General features: G+C 31.4%; 1 long non-coding RNA gene across 6 annotated transcripts; it reads left to right on the top strand.

The window, feature by feature from the left end:
• Positions 1 to 451: 451 nt before the first annotated feature.
• LOC123774877 (uncharacterized) lies at positions 452 to 8,514 on the top strand. 6 transcript variants are annotated; one of them, XR_011225476.1, is made up of 5 exons: positions 452 to 476; positions 1,841 to 1,928; positions 3,463 to 3,591; positions 4,118 to 4,226; positions 7,206 to 8,514. It is a non-coding gene; the product is annotated as an uncharacterized lncRNA (long non-coding RNA). The 6 variants fall into 6 exon arrangements; XR_011225475.1 differs by lacking the exon at positions 452 to 476 and adding an exon at positions 722 to 745; XR_011225473.1 differs by lacking the exon at positions 452 to 476 and adding an exon at positions 1,424 to 1,567 and having other exon boundaries at positions 4,126 to 4,226.
• The last annotated feature ends 6,608 nt before the right edge of the window (positions 8,515 to 15,122 follow it).

The following is a 15,122-nucleotide window of genomic DNA, read 5'->3' as shown; positions in this document are numbered from 1 at the left end:
ACTGTTCCCTAGCTCACTCCCTATTTCGAAGTAATTAATTTTTGTTTCCCTGTTAGTTAACACTAAATCTAAAATATTATTTTCCCGCGTTGGTTCCTTAATGTGTTGCGTAAGAAAGCAATCGTCAACTAATTCTCGAAAATCTTTTGCTTCACTATTCCCTGTTTTGTTGAGGTAGCTGGCTGACGTTGCAAATTTCACCGCCACACGCATATACGTAAGTTTCTCCCGGCCTAAAAGATCGGCGACCTTCACATCCAAAACGTCCAGTAACGCGAGTAATACGAGAGGGCAATCCACAGGAGCTGAGAAAGCAAGCCCCACAGTATCTACACGGCGAATCGGCCTACTCCCAGCCGCCGCCATGCCGCGAGCTAAGACGCCGGTGAGCGGCCGCACCAGCACCCCGTCGCAGCGCCCAAGAACTAGTGGGAACACGAGACGTGGCGACGACTACCCCCCCCCCCACTCCAGTGGTGAGGCCTGGGGTCAGAATCACGAAGCAGTTACGCAAGTACTTACGAACCTGTACATGTTTTCTCAATCTTTGGCGTGTTTGTTTACAAGTGTTAAACAGTTAATGAGCTCCGAAGCAGCAGGAGGCTGTTTATAACAATAACAACAGTTGATTGGCAAGTTTTCATGCTTGTAAACTGTTTAATAAATGTAACCAAAGCCGTCAAAGATTGAGGAAAGATGTACACGTTCGTAAGTGCTTTCGTGAATCTGGCCCCTGAACTGCACGGTACTGTACATTGTAGTGTAGTGTACCGTACGGTTGTGTACTGTTGTATATTGTAGTGTACAGTAATGTGCCCTTGACTGTAGTGTATCGTACGGTACTGTACTGTATTGTAATGTATACAGTACAGTATACTGTAGTGCATCGTAGCGTACGGAACTGTACTGTACGATACTGTACTATGCTGTACTGTGTTGTACTGTACATACAGCTTGAATAATTAATGTTATTATTTAAAAAGTATAATAATATATATAATAATAAGTATTGGAAAATCATCATTTGTGAGTGTAATGTAAAACATTAAATGTATGTAATTAATTATTTAATTATATACAAGAAGGTACATTGTGTTTGTGGGAATACATAGCATAATACAGTAATTACACTCTTGTAAAGCCGCTAGTACGCGCAGCGTTTCTGGCAGGTGCGTAATCTAACAGATAATTTAAAATAGGTAAATTATATAAAACTGAATAAAATCTCATTCATTTGGTACATGTATGTTTCTTATAGTTTGTGTATACATTTTATTGTATATATTTCATTTTCCAAAAATAAATCTCATTAACTACTCGGGTATCCAATTACGTCGAGGCGACGAATGACCGTACAGGTTGCGACAATGTGACGTCAACTGAAAATGAGAAAGGTGATTGGCTATTGAGTATGTGACGTCAACTGAAAATGAGAAACGTGATTGGCTATTGAGTATGTGACGTCAACTGCAAATGAGAAACGTGATTGGCTATTGAGTCCACCTGCTCATTCAGGCGCAACGGAACGTTATTTTGCCCCTAGAATTAGCCGAGTAGAGGTGTACAAGTTAGTGTTAGGGCGTGATGTTACTCTTAGCTGGTAGCCCGTTACCCTTTGGGGTTCGCTTTGGTGACAGACCCCTAGGTTACACTGTCACTCTGTACACCGTCAAAACGCACATAGGGGCAAAAATCTATTATTTTTAGCTGTCGTATATACCCCCTGTTGGGAGGTGGATATATTCAGGGACATTTTTAGTACTGACCCATAATCGGTACTGAAATCTATTTATAAATGTTTAGGTACTGTATTTTAACATTGTATTTAATTTTCCCACAGCAGTCTTGAAGGAGCGGTGATTCCAGTCATATCCTGCCGAGCAGAAGCTGGTGGCAGATGTTCCAGTTGTGGTATTTGAGTTACCAAGGTATGATGGGCCTATCCGGCACTTTGGAAATAGTTAGGCATAGTAATATTGTATTAGGAATAGCGTAGTTTGGAGCGTAATTTTGGCCATTGAACTTTGAGCAGTCATTACTACAGCCATATCAGGACCCCCATCAGTTATGTTTTAAATATGAAAATCTATGAGTTACACCACTTAATGTTAAGTGGTGTAAAACGTTGCTCAAAGTCTAAATTCCTAGTCTTGAAGGAGGATGGTGGTGTTGCTTGCGGTAACTGGTGATTAAGAGTAGTGAATAAGTCGGTGGATAGTGTTTGGCCGCTCTCGGTGTGGGTAGTGTAGTCTTTGATCCAAATTTAGTGCTGTTGTGGCCCCCCCCCTCCCCCACTTTAAAGTGTTCGGGTTACGTGGGTACATAATTTTAGGTATGAGGGGAGGGAACCGTTGACAATACGTAGCGTTCGTGTCCTCGTCGAAGGCCGTAGACAAATTTACCAGAGTGGTTTGACGTACATAGGTGATAACATTTCAATAAGTAAATGTTGAATGTTACCGAGAATATTAAGTGAATTTGTTTATAATGTTAAATAAACAGCATTCAATAAGCGCGACCTCCTTCGTAGGAGGAAGAGCTCGTAAAAAAAAAATACAGGTCAACAATATCATTTATTCGTGTATGGGATGTGAAGGTTCCGGTTGACTTGCTAGCAATGGGTGATTAATTTCAACTCCAGATGTGAGCCTCGTGACAGTATTTGTCTTGTTTAGTGTAGGTGGGTGGCGACGGTACACGTGGGAGTGTGTAGGTGGTGGTTATGTTGTTGATATTGGTGTAATTGTGTAGTGAGCGGGATAGCGTGCGCTCCACCAGTAGTGTATGTTGAGGCAAAATTGAAAATACATGTAAAGTGACTTTTTTAAGTTATGGTTGAGCTTCAGGTATTGGTCCACGATCTGTTGGTTATCATTGTGTAGCAGGAAGTATTTGGTGTGGACTTGATTTTGTAGTGTTAATGGAGAATTGTGTACTAGGAACATTGTGTCCTTTCCTTGGAACATAATCAGGCAATCTGTGGTGATATAGGTACCCCAATTACTACTGGTAGGTTATTATTGGGCAGTTAAGGTTGTCTAACCAGAAGTGTAACATAGAGGGTTATTGGGGGAAGGGAGGATGATTATGCGGGAACACGGAGGCCGAATAATTGAAAATATCTTGTTTAGCTTCTGATTGTAGGTATACCCGACATGGTGTTTTGAGTGTGGGGAACGGTATTGTCATGGCTGCGCTTTGATGGTATTGAAAAGAATTAGCACTGGTCCGAGGTGCAAGACATGTTTGGCTATGTATTCTAGTTTTCCCTCATCTAAAGGGAGTTAAATGTCAGAAAGTAATATACAAATTGTTAGAGGTTGAATTATATTATAGGAAATGATTTCGCAGGGAAGAGAATTGTGTAAGGAGTTTGGACTAGAGTATTCATAGATGGTTGTAGGCCTTAAGAAATGTTGTCAATGTGAAATGGATGCATATTATTCAATATATTTCATGCAGATGAGCGTGTGGAGAGGTGGGGGCTGGGCGAAACAGCAATGGTGATGTATCTATTTGTGAAGAAAGCAACATTGGTGGAGGGGAAGGAACGCCACACTGCAGAGTAATGGAAGAGGCTGTGACCTGCAGGTGTGTGATATGTTTATTTCAACACATCTTCCTCCAAGAATTTAGTTACGTAGTCGATAAAACTTAAATAGCAAGTAGTACTAAATATATTATAAATCGTGAAATAATCATGTGGTGTACTTTGAGCATTAGACGTCATGAGACCGAGCCTTACTAGTCGGAACAGTTTTATTATAAAATAAAGTAAATGGCTGGAGGTGACCATAACGTGTGCAAGCTTCGGTGTGTGTATATATGAGTGGTACGCGGTTTTCATGTATAGATGTTGAAATAAACAAAGAACAGGCCACACTCGCAGCTTCCAGATAAGAGATGAAGCTTAGTTGATAACCCCCCCCCCACAGTGTCTTGAAGGTTGATTGGCGCTTGATTCATAACTGGGGCCAATTTTGATTTGGGACATGCACCATGAGGCCCCCCCCCAAGCTGTGTTTTTGGAACAGTGCATGGCCGTGTATTTGAGATAGTAATGGTGAAAATTAATGATTATCGTATATGAATATTCAGAATCCTGAATACAATATAGTTTCGCAGGTGACACGCTTGAGGACCCTAGACGTGGATACCATCGTGTGTAGTTACTGTATGGACACAACCTCCAGCTGTTGAATGATCAAGTTTCTGTTCCATAGAAGGTACGACCGAATGACAATTTGTTGTAAATGTTTATAGTGCAGAATCGTCGAGCGTGTAATTTGATGGTTATTAGATATCCAGGGGGTTTTGAATAGTTATTAATGTTGAATGTATATAATAGATAAATAGGAGGGAGTCGCCTAGAAGGCGTGTCCTTACAGAGGGCAGTAAATATGTGGTCCGGTCCAGGAAGGGGAAATATATAGTTGATGTAGAGAAATAATAATAGGTAATTGTTGAATCATAAATGAATAGATAGTTGTAGGGAATCATAAGTAAATATTGAAACTAGAAGTACCTAATTTCCTAATATTTGTGTTGGGAGATTACACCAAGAGTTACGTAAATAGGAAGAATAGGTACCTAATTAGGAATAATAGGTTTAGGATAAGTACCAAATATTGAAAGTAAAAGTTACGTTATTGCATATTCCTTGTTTTCTACATTGTTGCTTTAAAATAGCATTGTATGTAGTTACCCAATATTATAATAATGTACCCCATGGAAAAAAGTGACCATTGTGATCATTGCTGTGTTATGGGGTTTTAAAGTGCTGTATGTTGCCTATTAATGTTAGTATAAATGACGAATGAAGGTGTCAATGGAATGGGAACTTTAATATACCAATGTGGTTTAATATACCTGTACCTTCTAATCTCACGTTTTGTTTGTATCAATCATTGCATTAACTCCGGTGTAATTGACCTAGTTAAAATTATCTTAGATTAAGGATGTGGCCGAAATGCTGCGCGTACTAATTGCCTTAGAAGTGTAAATAGCATGCTATGTATTATAACAAAGCCAATGTACCTTCTTGTATATATAAATGTGATTGGCATTCTAGGAAATACCAAATAAGTGTTTAATATATGGGGAACGTTACAGAACTTAAGCTAAATTGGTAATAGATATAATTGTAAAGGAGACGTGAATGTATTGTTAGAACATTGACTGTAGTTGACTTACCCTGCTCTAAACGGTGGCTATATGAAATGTTATATTGTGTTTGTTACAATGTGTTATGGGTGACAAAATATGTATCCGTAATGTATTTATCTTTGACCCGCATCACGGGTCCAAGTGTATTGCTGTTACCTTCCTTGGGCTTGCAAGTAGGATATGTTTTTCTGGAATGTATTACAATTGATGCATTGCCCCCGTGCATGTTTTATTAAGTTATTAAAAGTGTTGGTTATTGTATTTGGTTATTGATGAAGTAACGTAGGTTGTGGTAGTTGGCGAGTTACAAATATGAATTAACTCAGGTAGGGTGTGATAGGCGCGGAGTAGGGCCCCCCCACCCCCCTTTACCTCAAGCTTACTGGCCCTGCATTGACGTTTAGTTACATCAGCTAAGTATTCCCGCAAATTATGCAGCGTCTTGCTGAAGGTTTATTTAGTTATTACTGGTTTACAGTTATGTTTGTTGATAATATTGGTTATCGCGTTTAAGTTAATAGGTAAAGTTAGGTAGGTTAGGGTAGCTGCTGTGTCACAGGCCTCCGGGCCGTACGTTTTAAGTTTTCATAGAATTTTGTTCCATAAATGTCGTGAAAATAAAAAATAATTGTATGCAGTGTGACGGTGCACGTTTCTTTGGTGGTTTGACATTAGTTATGCTTCACCTACAAGTTAAACTAAGTCAGGTAGGATGTCCTAGACGCTGTATTTTGGCCTCATGGCTCTGGCTTTAATTTTATCTTGGACTCATATTATGATTAGTTCCTTTCGGAATGTATTGGTACTCATGCATTGTTTCAGTGGAAGTCATGTTACTTACCGCTTTAGAGATAGGTGGTGATTGTTGACTTTGTGATGACGTTATTACTGACAGGTCGAGAGTACCATTTTCGTTTAGCAGTACCAGTAAACGTTTGTAGTCGTTTTGTCTGGCCGGTGTAGGGCGAAAGAATCTGCAGGCTCCCGGTTTATGCAGACATGTGTGGCGTCCCAGGCCGCTGGTTATCCGACGTGTTGTCTGCTGGGTGTAGGCGGGAAGATACTGGTGGTTCCCAGGCCGCTGGTTTATCCAGACGTTTGTGTGGGCAATGTAGCCATGAAAGTTATAGCCACTGGCGTCTTAGGTGAGTGCGTTCATGGTCTGGTCTGCAGCCAACGTTCTTCGTGTGATGAGTTAAGGTGGCGATGTTATTCAGGTATTATGTTTATATTTGTCGTATAAATATGCGGGCTTCCCGGCCGGCGGTTTATGGAGACGTTTTACAAATAGGGATCGCTAGCCTTCCTGGTGTTCATGTCACTTTGCCTCAGATGGGGAGATGTTTAAGTTGTTGGATTACTGCTGGTCGCAGATGGTCATTGACACTGAGACTAAACTCATTGACGCGTGTTAAGGCAGTTTCTTAGGTTAACTATTGAGGTGTAACATTGTTTCGGAGGCCAACATAGAGTGGAGATCAGTTTAACGGACTCGGTTACCCTCGTTATAATTTGTCACTGTGGACGGAAGCATGTTGCGCCTTAAGAGGTGTTCGTTATAAGGTTATATTTATAGAATTATTTTATAATATATACATAGTGGTCATATAAATATATATTGTTTGGTTGTTTGATAATATTAAAATTTAAAAGTTAAAAAATAAATATGGGTTGCTAGATGGATGGCCGTTGATTAACTTGTGGCCTTGACGCCGATACGGAAAGTGGACCCCCCCCCCCACCTATTTTTGTCGGTAAAGTTCTGCTCGGGTTGGTAGTTACCTTACTTAGCTAGAGACTAGTTTCGTGGGAGATCTTTTTCTCTTCCTTTCCCCTGTGCCAGTGATCCTTTTCAGACTTCTCCAGAGGGTATCAGCCTGGCTTTATGCATTAATGACAGTTGGGCAGTTCGGTTTCGGAAATGTCCCCCTCCTGTTAGAAACGAATTCCAGCAGTAGCCTTAAGGGGTAGGTTCGTTGGCTGTGACGTTGATAGTGCATGGCCGTTTCTGCCCACTCTTACTGCCTTAATACTTCCAGAACCGACTACGGAAGGCGCACGAGGTACACCATTGATGAAGAATGGAAAGGGATGGAGCCCGAGGACAAACAACTGGACCCATGAGTTCGACCTACATTCCTAGTTCCAGCGGGCAGCCAAGGCGTTCGCCCTTCTGGGTTGTGGTTTCCGCGCGTGGTTTGCGGTGCTCGGGCGGAACCCCCAAATTGATAAGCCTGCAGATAGCTAAGAAATAATCGGATGAATTGTAATTAGTGTAAATAAATTAATGCAAGTTTAATTGACTACATATAGATGTAGTTATGAATTGTAATTAAAATGTAGTTTATAAATATAATGAATAATCATACTAATGATTGCATAATACTTTGTTATGCACTAGTGAATAAGTCATTATCATTGCTGTTAATGAGCAAATATTGTTACTGAATAAAATAGGTAATACATATAGTAAATAATAAAAAAAAAAAATTATTTATTAATATATAATCAAATAAAATATGATTTAGCATTATCCAAAAAATGTCTGCAATCTGAGCAGGTTTTGTTCCAAGGTGAGAAAATTAAAATTGAAGTGGTGTTAGCGTTGAACGTTGTGTAGTGACAAATGTTGAAACAAATGTTAAAGTAAAACACAATCGAAAATAGATATGAATAATACCTTTGAGGTTTGTAACCTGTTTGCTGTCTCGTCACTTGCACAATAGTGACTGTGTGTGAGAAGATCTGTTATCTCCCGGAGTGTGAGTGACATGGAAAAGATAGTGTTATTATTAATCATGGAAGAAAGTAGTGAGAATATTATCTTTGAGCGTTAATTGATTGAAATGTAGTGCCGTTGATGTACAATAATATACTCATAGATAGTACTGTATTAACGTGAAAATGGAATGTTGTAATTTTACGGATTGAATTTGTTGGGTAATTGGTAGAAATAGCCTGAGGTACTCGTTAGTTTTAGTGAATAATATTGTTTGAACTGTTGTCAAAGAACATACTTGAATTTTAATACATAATGTTCTTTCGAGTGTCAAGGTATTTAAGTTTGTATAGTTATCAATAAGTAGTGTACCCACATAAAATTGTATGGATGTGTGATATCATTATGATAGACAGTATACATCGCAGCTACAAGAATTTTGGCCCAAGAGTGTAAAATTTATATGCTTTGCTTACTATATTACAAATGAATCTTGTAATGTGTATTTGCAGTCAGTGAATTTGTGTGGCTCCTTGAGGTTCCGCAAGTATAGGTGAGTGGAAGTACCCTAAATGACTATCATCTTGATATGTAATTATTATTGTCTGAATAAACATAATTGAATTGAAGGTTGTTTTGTGTGTATTTGTTTTTAACAACCTCTTCTGTCTTGTTTGTAGTCATGTATGAGACGTATGTAAACTCTAAATAACCCTTGTTTGAAGGAAATAGGACGTTGTGTGAAAATAGAAAAGCCATCCCGGAAGACGTTAGTGAGAGTGTATGTCGAAAAAGAAAGAGCCATTTGTAAAGTATAAATAATATATTGAAAAATCATTAATATTACAAAATAGTTGGGGAAAACATTACTATTCAATGTTTTAATAATAATGAAATGAATATAGAAATAAAAATTAAATATTAATAAAAAAGAATATTGACGAATAATCATCAATATTGACGAATATTCTTCAGTATTGAAGAATATTCTAAAATACTGAAGAATATTCTTCAATACTGAAGAATATTCTTCAATACTGAAGAATATTCTTCAGTATTGAAGAATATTCTTCAGTATTGAAGAATATTCTTCAGTACTGAAGAATATTCTTCAGTACTGAAGAATATTCTTCAGTACTGAAGAATATTCTTCAGTACTGAAGAATATTCTTCAATATTGAAGAATAATATTGAAGAATATTCTTCAATATTGAAGAATATTCTTCAATATTATTCTTCAATATTGAAGAATATTCTTCAATATTGAAGAATATTCTTCAATATTGAAGAATAATATTGAAGAATATTCTTCAATATTGAAGAATATTCTTCAATATTGAAGAATATTCTTCAATATTGAAGAATAATATTGAAGAATATTCTTCAATATTGAAGAATAATATTGAAGAATATTCTTCAATATTCTTCAATATTGAAGAATATTCTTCAATATTATTCTTCAATATTGAAGAATATTCTTCAATATTGAAGAATATTCTTCAATATTATTCTTCAATATTGAAGAATATTCTTCAATATTATTCTTCAATATTGAAGAATATTCTTCAATATTGAAGAATATTCTTAAATATTGAAGAATATTCTTCAATATTGAAGAATATTCTTCAATATTATTCTTCAATATTGAAGAATATTCTTCAATATTGAAGAATAATATTGAAGAATATTCTTCAATATTGAAGAATAATATTGAAGAATATTCTTCAATATTGAAGAATAATATTGAAGAATATTCTTCAATATTGAAGAATATTCTTCAATATTGAAGAATATTCTTCAATATTGAAGAATAATATTGAAGAATATTCTTCAATATTGAAGAATAATATTGAAGAATATTCTTCAATATTGAAGAATATTCTTCAATATTGAAGAATAACAATATTGAAGAATAATATTCTTCAATATTGAAGAATAATATTGAAGAATATTCTTCAATATTATTCTTCAATATTGAAGAATATTCTTCAATATTATTCTTCAATATTGAAGAATATTCTTCAATATTGAAGAATATTCTTCAATATTGAAGAATATTCTTCAATATTATTCTTCAATATTGAAGAATATTCTTCAATATTATTCTTCAATATTGAAGAATATTCTTCAATATTATTCTTCAATATTGAAGAATATTCTTCAATATTGAAGAATATTCTTCATTATTGAAGAATATTCTTCAATATTGAAGCATATTCTTGAAGAATATTCTTCAATATTGAAGAATAATATTGAAGAATATGCTTCAATATTGAAGAATATTCTTCAATAATGAAGAATATTCTTCAATATTGAAGAATATTCTTCAATATTGAAGAATAATATTGAAGAATATTCTTCAATATTGAAGAATAATATTGAAGAATATTCTTCAATATTGAAGAATAATATTGAAGAATATTCTTCAATATTGAAGAATATTCTTCAATATTGAAGAATAATATTGAAGAATATTCTTCAATATTGAAGAATAATATTGAAGAATATTCTTCAATATTATTCTTCAATATTGAAGAATATTATTCTTCAATATTGTTATTCTTCAATATTGAAGAATATTCTTCAATATTGAAGAATATTCTTCAATATTATTCTTCAATATTGAAGAATATTCTTCAATATTATTCTTCAATATTGAAGAATATTCTTCAATATTGAAGAATATTCTTCAATATTGAAGAATATTCTTCAATATTATTCTTCAATATTGAAGAATATTCTTCAATATTATTCTTCAATATTGAAGAATATTCTTCAATATTATTCTTCAATATTGAAGAATATTCTTCAATATTGAAGAATAATATTGAAGAATATTCTTCAATATTGAAGAATAATATTGAATATTATTCTTCAATATTGAAGAATATTCTTCAATATTGAAGAATAATATTGAAGAATATTCTTCAATATTGAAGAATAATATTCTTCAATATTGAAGAATATTCTTTAATATTGAAGAATAGTCTTCAATATTGAAGAATATTCTTCAATATTGAAGAATAATATTGAAGAATATTCTTCAATATTGAAGAATAATATTCTTCAATATTGAAGAATATTCTTCAATATTATTCTTCAATATTGAAGAATATTCTTCAATATTGAAGAATATTCTTCAATATTGAAGAATATTCTTCAATATTATTCTTCAATATTGAAGAATATTCTTCAATATTGAAGAATAATATTGAAGAATATTCTTCAATATTGAAGAATATTCTTCAATATTGAAGAATAATATTGAAGAATATTCTTCAATATTGAAGAATAATATTGAAGAATATTCTTCAATATTGAAGAATATTCTTCAATATTGAAGAATATTCTTCAATATTGAAGAATAATATTGAAGAATATTCTTCAATATTGAAGAATAATATTCTTCAATATTGAAGAATATTCTTCAATATTATTCTTCAATATTGAAGAATATTCTTCAATATTGAAGAATATTCTTCAATATTGAAGAATATTCTTCAATATTATTCTTCAATATTGAAGAATATTCTTCAATATTGAAGAATATTCTTCAATATTATTCTTCAATATTGAAGAATATTCTTCAATATTATTCTTCAATATTGAAGAATATTCTTCAATATTATTCTTCAATATTGAAGAATATTCTTCAATATTGAAGAATATTCTTCATTATTGAAGAATATTCTTCAATATTGAAGCATATTCTTGAAGAATATTCTTCAATATTGAAGAATAATATTGAAGAATATGCTTCAATATTGAAGAATATTCTTCAATAATGAAGAATATTCTTCAATATTGAAGAATATTCTTCAATATTGAAGAATAATATTGAAGAATATTCTTCAATATTGAAGAATAATATTGAAGAATATTCTTCAATATTGAAGAATAATATTGAAGAATATTCTTCAATATTGAAGAATATTCTTCAATATTGAAGAATAATATTGAAGAATATTCTTCAATATTGAAGAATAATATTGAAGAATATTCTTCAATATTATTCTTCAATATTGAAGAATATTATTCTTCAATATTGTTATTCTTCAATATTGAAGAATATTCTTCAATATTGAAGAATATTCTTCAATATTATTCTTCAATATTGAAGAATATTCTTCAATATTATTCTTCAATATTGAAGAATATTCTTCAATATTGAAGAATATTCTTCAATATTGAAGAATATTCTTCAATATTATTCTTCAATATTGAAGAATATTCTTCAATATTATTCTTCAATATTGAAGAATATTCTTCAATATTATTCTTCAATATTGAAGAATATTCTTCAATATTGAAGAATAATATTGAAGAATATTCTTCAATATTGAAGAATAATATTGAATATTATTCTTCAATATTGAAGAATATTCTTCAATATTGAAGAATAATATTGAAGAATATTCTTCAATATTGAAGAATAATATTCTTCAATATTGAAGAATATTCTTTAATATTGAAGAATAGTCTTCAATATTGAAGAATATTCTTCAATATTGAAGAATAATATTGAAGAATATTCTTCAATATTGAAGAATAATATTCTTCAATATTGAAGAATATTCTTCAATATTATTCTTCAATATTGAAGAATATTCTTCAATATTGAAGAATATTCTTCAATATTGAAGAATATTCTTCAATATTATTCTTCAATATTGAAGAATATTCTTCAATATTGAAGAATAATATTGAAGAATATTCTTCAATATTGAAGAATATTCTTCAATATTGAAGAATAATATTGAAGAATATTCTTCAATATTGAAGAATAATATTGAAGAATATTCTTCAATATTGAAGAATATTCTTCAATATTGAAGAATATTCTTCAATATTGAAGAATAATATTGAAGAATATTCTTCAATATTGAAGAATAATATTCTTCAATATTGAAGAATATTCTTCAATATTATTCTTCAATATTGAAGAATATTCTTCAATATTGAAGAATATTCTTCAATATTGAAGAATATTCTTCAATATTATTCTTCAATATTGAAGAATATTCTTCAATATTGAAGAATAATATTGAAGAATATTCTTCAATATTGAAGAATATTCTTCAATATTGAAGAATAATATTGAAGAATATTCTTCAATATTGAAGAATAATATTGAAGAATATTCTTCAATATTGAAGAATATTCTTCAATATTGAAGAATATTCTTCAATATTGAAGAATAATATTGAAGAATATTCTTCAATATTGAAGAATAATATTGAAGAATATTCTTCAATATTGAAGAATATTCTTCAATATTGAAGAATAACAATATTGAAGAATAATATTCTTCAATATTGAAGAATAATATTGAAGAATATTCTTCAATATTATTCTTCAATATTGAAGAATATTCTTCAATATTATTCTTCAATATTGAAGAATATTCTTCAATATTGAAGAATATTCTTCAATATTGAAGAATATTCTTCAATATTATTCTTCAATATTGAAGAATATTCTTCAATATTATTCTTCAATATTGAAGAATATTCTTCAATATTATTCTTCAATATTGAAGAATATTCTTCAATATTGAAGAATAATATTGAAGAATATTCTTCAATATTGAAGAATAATATTCTTCAATATTGAAGAATATTCTTTAATATTGAAGAATAGTCTTCAATATTGAAGAATATTCTTCAATATTGAAGAATAATATTGAAGAATATTCTTCAATATTGAAGAATAATATTCTTCAATATTGAAGAATATTCTTCAATATTATTCTTCAATATTGAAGAATATTCTTCAATATTGAAGAATATTCTTCAATATTATTCTTCAATATTGAAGAATATTCTTCAATATTGAAGAATATTCTTCAATATTGAAGAATATTCTTCAATATTATTCTTCAATATTGAAGAATAATCTTCAATATTGAAGAATAATATTGAAGAATATTCTTCAATATTGAAGAATATTCTTCAATATTGAAGAATAATATTGAAGAATATTCTTCAATATTGAAGAATAATATTGAAGAATATTCTTCAATATTGAAGAATATTCTTCAATATTGAAGAATATTCTTCAATATTGAAGAATAATATTGAAGAATATTCTTCAATATTGAAGAATAATATTGAAGAATATTCTTCAATATTGAAGAATATTCTTCAATATTGAAGAATAACAATATTGAAGAATAATATTCTTCAATATTGAAGAATAATATTGAAGAATATTCTTCAATATTATTCTTCAATATTGAAGAATATTCTTCAATATTATTCTTCAATATTGAAGAATATTCTTCAATATTGAAGAATATTCTTCAATATTGAAGAATATTCTTCAATATTATTCTTCAATATTGAAGAATATTCTTCAATATTATTCTTCAATATTGAAGAATATTCTTCAATATTATTCTTCAATATTGAAGAATATTCTTCAATATTGAAGAATATTCTTCAATATTATTCTCCAATATTGAAGAATATTCTCCAATATTGAAGAATATTCTTCAATATTGAAGAATATTCTCCAATATTATAGAATATTCTTCAATATTGAAGAATATTCTCCAATATTAAAGAATATTCTCCAATATTGAAGAATATTCTCCAATATTGAAGAATAATCTTCAATATTGAAGAATATTCTTTAATATTGGAGAATATTCTTCAATATTGAAGAATACATATATACTATGCAATAATGTAGTGTAGTGTACTGGATTGTTCAGTAGAGTAGTGTAGTATAGTGTACTGTATTTGACTGTAGCCTGTACTGTGCCGTGCACTGTAGTGTACGTAAAAAAATTATACTGTAATGTAGTGTAGTTTACGTTAGTTGATTATATTGTATTGTACTGTAGTGTACCCTGTAGTGAGGTGTTCTGTACAGTATTATAGTGTAGTGTATTGTAGTGAACTGTATTGCACTGTAATGTATCGTGTACAGTAGTATATCGTACTGTATTGTAGTGTACAGTACTGTAGTGTATTATATTTAAGTGTAGTGTACCCTGTACCAGAAAAGAATGTACTGTACTCTTGAGTGTACTGTACGTTATTGGTGGGTAAGGTGCTGTACCCTTTACTCTAGTGTAGTGTAGTTTATGGTACTGTAGCTTGTAGTGTACTGTACTGCACTTGACTGTAGTGTAGTGTAGTATACGGTACTGTACTGTTGTGTATTGTACTGTAGAGTACTGAGCCCTTTGCTGTTGCGCATCGTATGTTAGTGTACTGTAATGTATAGTAGT

This window comes from Procambarus clarkii, chromosome 84 (genome assembly GCF_040958095.1).
Source record: "Procambarus clarkii isolate CNS0578487 chromosome 84, FALCON_Pclarkii_2.0, whole genome shotgun sequence".
Lineage (NCBI taxonomy): Eukaryota > Metazoa > Arthropoda > Malacostraca > Decapoda > Cambaridae > Procambarus > Procambarus clarkii.
This window is presented reverse-complemented; position numbering and strand designations above follow the sequence as displayed.